Raw genomic sequence first — 6,158 nt, forward strand, 5'->3', positions numbered from 1 at the left:
ACCGAGTGGCGCCCATCCTAGCTCTTGACCCTCGCATAGGTCGAGCCGTTGTCCAGCACCTTGGTTTCCATCCGTGCTGCCGTGATGTACGGTTCTCCTAGTATAACCGGATGTGAGGACGTCTCCTGCACGAAGAAGTGCTAGTCAATCTCGACATCGCCGATCTTTACTCGTACATTCAGGCAGGCTCCATGCAGTTCTTCGGTGGCACGTGTCGCTGCCCGTATCTTCCACCCGTGCTTGGTGTTGATCGGCCATTTCCCATTCTTATAGAAGTCCATGGATATCAAATTGATTTTTGAACCGTGGTCCACCAACGCCACCACCGGTTCATGAACATCTCCGATCTTCATGGGGGTCTCCGTGGTCGCTCTGGCCCAGTGCGGCCTCGAATAGTGGCTCTCAACCAACTCGTCTTCCAGCGCCATGTCCTCTATGTGCGTCGTCCGCACCTCCACCGGTTTCTCCGGTTCTGTCTCCGTCGACAGCCTCTTCCTCTTCACCAAGTCTACGATGGAGTCGTGGAACTCCTTCTTGGCGATCCCGAGCACTTCCCTCAGCGACAGTTCCACCTTGCTGTCGAGGATTCGTTCTTCTAGGACCTTTCGCAGGTCCGTGGATCTTTCGATTTTTGTGCCCAGCCGGTACCCGCCCTTCTTGGGATTATCCTGGGCGCCGGATGCACCGGCCTCATTCTGTCTTTGCCCGAATCGAGTTTCATATCGTTGCGAGGGCCCGGCCCCTCCGGTTTTCCCTACTCGCTTGTCCTCCACCAGAGCCTCGTAGTTTTGACAAGCGGCTTCGACGAAGCCCGTCTTTTCTTCCACCGGGTCACTCCACCCGGTTACCTCCCGGACCCGTTTTTCCGCGCGGTCCACCTCTTCTTTCCTCAGCCATGCGCCGGCGAGGCCTTCCAGCATCGTCGGCCAGAACCCGGCTTTGTTAGTCTTCGGGGTCTCGCCTCCTCCGACCCGAATACTAGCTGACGCCGAGTAGTGGACGGTCTCCGCGTGACGAGCCGCCGCCTCCTCCATCAGCCTTTTCATACCCTCTCGCCCGACATTCAGGTTTAGGGCCCTTCGGGTCTTGCTGGCGTGCACCCGATCGTTCCACAGGTACACCACGTTGCTTCTCATCGCCTCGGCGAAGTCCCCGCAGTCCTTTCGGATGTGCCCAACCGCGTCACACCACATGCACCTGTTTTCAGCCAGAGGTCGTCGGTCACGGGCCTGTTCGCCACCATCCCTCCGTGCCTGGGCGATCTGGAGATCCCTTACCATCCGCGTCAGCTCCTCCAGAGCTGCTCCCCCAGACGAGCCATTGACCATGCCGGTTGAAGCCGACCTGGTCTCGAGCCAATCTCGGGTCTCACCCCTTCGCGTTGGTGGTGTTGGCTCGAGCTTCCTTGCTGCGACAGAGCTTGCCCCTGTCGATCCTTTGTCAGTCCATTCCCGCCGTTTGTCGAAACGGCCACAGACCCTTTTCACTACGGCCCAGTCGGCCGTTAGCCCGTCATCAGTCTCCAATAGGAGGCCTACCTGCTCCCGATCCCGCTCGTCAACCGACTTAACAAACAATAGGACACGACTTGTGTCCAGAACGGTCCGGTCAAGCATCGAGAGGCGCGCGAAGCGTTCCTCAAACTCCCGAAGGAGCACTGACGCGTTCCTTCCTTTGTCGGGGGTCTCCACCCACTCCATGAAGTCCCGCTTCGAAAGTCGAAGCGCATCTTCAAGCCCGTATCTTTCGAGGAGCCGACCTTCGAACTCCTCCTAGGTCCGGCTCTCCGCCCGTACCTCGAGCACCTCCGTATGGATACCCGGCATCGCCACTCGAGGGAATCCGGCTAGACGCCTCTCTTCCGGAATGTCCCTCATTACCATCTCAGCCTGGTAGGACACCAAGTAGCTCGTGGCATCCTTCCCACTAAATCGGCCGATCGTACTGACAACCGCCTCGATAGCCCTATCAAGGGCGCCAGTGCCTTCGCGAGCACTCACTATACGGTCCACAGTCGAAGCCATGGCTTCTGCGAGGTCTGACCCCCTCATCTTCTACTCCTCTGCCGCCTGTTCACGTCGGGTTCACCAACTATGTCGCGTTGCTACGCGCGTGCGTAGAGAACAAGGCGAGACCACTGGGGTCTTGGACCAAGGAATAGGTGAGGAAGCGAAAGGAGAGAGAGAGAGAGACACGCTCACACACGTATAGACAAAGAAGCGCGTGGGAATGCAACCCAACAACACAAGAGACACAAGTTGAGCAGGAGATAGGGTAAAAGGGACGCGTAAATAAATATATGTATGCAGACGACTCGAACAGTTACAGCCGATCAGGTCGACGAGACGGGTGCCGACGCCTGATCACCCATGCACACAGGGGAGCAAGATGGAGATTCTGTCGGAAGCACACGAGCGTTCCACGGAGCAGAATCAGCCTCTCGAGAACCTGCGCCAAGAAAGTTATGGAGAACGATAGAGGAGAAGAGCTCGGTCCCAGTCCGAAAGCACTTCGTCCCCTCTAGCGCGCCATGTCCTCTCTCCCCCATCTCCCTCTCTTTTATAGCTCAAGGAGGGAGGCCGTCTTGCCCGTTTACATCACATTAATTCTCTATCCTTTCGGACAGAGATACTCCTCGATTCTCCCTATAGAATATTGCTACCTAGGATCTAATCCTTGCGCCTACCTATCTACTTTACGACAAGGGACGTGCCCACGTGTAAGGGCCGGTTCACACACATTATACACGGTTTGCGCTTGGGGACGGTTTTCTTCACGACACCGGACTATCGGATGGTTTTTGGGCGGAGGCTCTACTTACGACAGTACACATAATAAATATGTCACCAAGTAGACCTCTAGGACTTCAAATACCTCAAGAAATATGGACCAGCAATAAGCCAAATTATGACAAGCTGAGGATCTTTGGTTGCGAGGCATACGCCCTCATACCGAAAGACAATCACCGGAAACTTGAACCAAGATCAAGGAAATGCGTTTTCCTTGGATATGGACCCGAAGACGAGATTGGATACCGACTTTGGGACCCCGAGCATAGACAAATCGTCCGAAGTTCGGACGTCGTGTTCAACGAGTCGGCTATGCATAAAATAGCCGAAAGGCCTATTGAAGTCCGAAGGACAATATTCTCCAAAGTGCCAACCCTTCATGAAGGCCCAACCCACAACACGAGATCGGTTTCACGGGTAACCGACACCTCCCGCACTGAATCCACTGATTCAGCACAGTCGAGTGGCTCGGCTTCCGACCATCCGACACCTATACCTGGTGCGACCAGTCCAATCATACCTCGCAGATCCGAGAAACTGTCGCAACCTCCGGAGAGGTACTTTCCCGGAATTTTCTTTACCGACGCCGGTGAACCGACGTCTTATGAAGAAGCATCGACATCTCTCGATTCAGCCACATGGCATCTGACGATGGAGTTGGAAATGCACTCCATCCGCGCAAACAAGACTTGGGAGTTGGTCAAATTACCGAAGAATCGGCGTGCTCTTCCGTGCAAGTGGGTCTATCGACTAAAAGAGATGTCCGACTCGACCAACCCAAAGTACAAGGCCAGATTAGTTTCGAAGGGATTCCGACAAGAATATGGCGTCGACTTCGACGAAATCTTTTCACTAGTGGTGAAAATGACAACCCTTTGTTTCATGCTCGGCGTCGTGGCCGGCGACAACTTGGAGCTGATTCAGCTAGATGTAAAAACGACATTCCTGACGGTGACCTACAGGAGGAAATCTATATGGAGCAGCCGAAAGGCTTTGTAGCATCCGACCAGGAACATTTAGTCTGCGGACTCAGGAAGAGTCTCTACGGCCTGAAACAGGCACCCTGATAGTGGCACAAGAAGTTCGATGACTTCATCCAATCGGTCGGCTTCTCAAAGAGCGATGAGGACCACTGTCTCTTCACCAAATTAGCTCAAGACGGGTTTCCCGTCTTCCTCATCCATCATCTACGTGGACGGCATGCTACTCTCCGGCCGACATGTTGGAGAGCTTACTGAACTCGTTCGGAAACTGCGGTTGAAGTTTGCCATGAAGGACCTCGGTCTGGCAAGACACATACTCGGTGTGAAGATTAGTCGGCATCGCGATAAACGACAACTTTTCTTGTCTCAAACCGACTACATCGGACGTGTCTTGGAACACTTCAACATGCACTCGGCCAAGTCTGCTTCGACCCCGCTCCCCATTAACCTTCGGCTATTTCAGCGAGACTGCCCGACATTCGGTCTGGAGGGGGAAGATATGAAGTTGGTACCGTATGCATCGACAATCGGCTCCCTTATGTATGCGATGGTCGCGACACAACCTGATATTTCTCACGCCGTAGGAGTCGTCCGCAGATTCATGCACAACCCAGGCCGATCGCATTGGAACGCAGTCAAGCATGTGTTCAGATATCTAGCTGGCACAAAAGACCACGACATTCTTTTTGGCTCGAACTCAACCTTAGGCGTAGTCGGTTACACTGACTCGGACTTTGCCGACTACGTGGACAGTTGAAAATCAACAACTATATACTGTTTCAAATTCGGCAATGGAGCAATCTCGTGGAAGTCGAAACCTCAGGAGTGCACATCCACCACAATGAATGAAGCGGAATATGTAGTTGCGTCCGATGCGGCAAAAGAAGCTTTATGGCTCGGTCGGCTGGTATACATGTTTCGACAGGTCGACTTTGACTCGGCTCCAAATGTCTACAACGACAGTCAGGGTGCTGTTACTTTGTCAAAAAATCCGGTTCACCACAACGCCTCCAAGCATATCGACATTCGATATCACTTTGTTCGGGACTGCGTCATTTTAGGGAAAATTGGTCTCGAGAAGATATCCACAACTGATAATGTCGTAGATGGAATGACCAAGTGTCTTTCGGTGAACTGCTTCCGGTCCCTTTGGCACCAGATGGGCGTAACGAAAAATCGGTCTGGTTAAAGTCAGACACACAACACAGTATGGTTTCGGACCACTGACATCGGTTCTTTGAGGATCGGCTTCAGCTCTTCCTACCCGACCGGTTCGGTCTTCAGTCTTCGGATCCTGCCGACTTGAACAGAACTGATCTGTCCGACAACCTTGTACATACCTGTAACTTTAGTATAACCCATGTATACGCCCATTACGGGTGAGTGTCAAATACGAGGGTATAATGGCCGTATTCACACTGTCCCTTTGGACAACCCAAGTTTCGTCTATTTCTGTAAATAGCATAAAGGGCAGTTGCCCTAGGATAGTCACTATATAAAGTGACTTTGTAACCTTTAGTTAAGGTTGTTGTTTGTTGTTGTTGGTTGTCATTCTTTGCAACTGTTGCTATTGGAATATAACATTTGTTTGTGCCTACCTCTCTCTCTCTCTCTCTCTCTCTTTGTCTATCATGCTTATGCACATACACAAGTTCTTCTTCATCATGAATGTTGCTTGCACTTCCGCATTGACGGCCTTGTCCCCAACACTCCCAACCAAGGGCTCCCGTTCTATCTGCGTGTGTGTGAGTGGGTGTGTTTCGAAGAGGGTACGAATCTACTACCGGCCGAGCCTGGTTGTAATATGTTTACCTTAATCTATTCGTTTCTATTGTTGTTTTTCAACCTCCTCTCGCTTCGGGTGTTGTCTCTATTTCTGTTTCTACCCATCCGGCTCCGGTTCTACCTGAGGAGCGCTGCACATGGCTACGCCCGAATTTTCCTACCCGCCACCGGACATTCGATGACCGATCTGGCAAATAGTGACAGTTGTACTCTCCTATCCTGTAATTCCTTGGTTGAAGACCCCCTGCGGTCCCGCCTGTTCTGACACATACCCACGGGTTTCCGCGACAACTTAGCTCTCCTTCGAAAATGGGAGTCGATGTTGTTTGCCGAGTTGATATGCTTCGCATACTTGGTCGACTAGTTTCAACACGAAGGCCAGGAGTCCGATGATGACTCCCTTTGATTGGATCGCTCAAAGCTGTTGGAGGGTTATGTGGCCGATTCTCTTGTGCCACAACTCGATGTTCGTCTTGGTTTTGAGACCTTTGGCATTCATGGTTGATGTCACCTTGTTTGAATCAAGAATGAACATTCGACCTTCTCTCGGTCCTCTAGGTATGAGTCTGCCATCTTTCTCGATGAAGCATCCTTCGTTGTT

This window comes from Azolla caroliniana, unplaced genomic scaffold (assembly GCF_043228905.1).
Source record: "Azolla caroliniana isolate FFs.n. ecotype wild unplaced genomic scaffold, voAzoCaro1.0.p SCAF_5, whole genome shotgun sequence".
Classification (NCBI taxonomy): Eukaryota; Viridiplantae; Streptophyta; class Polypodiopsida; order Salviniales; family Salviniaceae; genus Azolla; species Azolla caroliniana.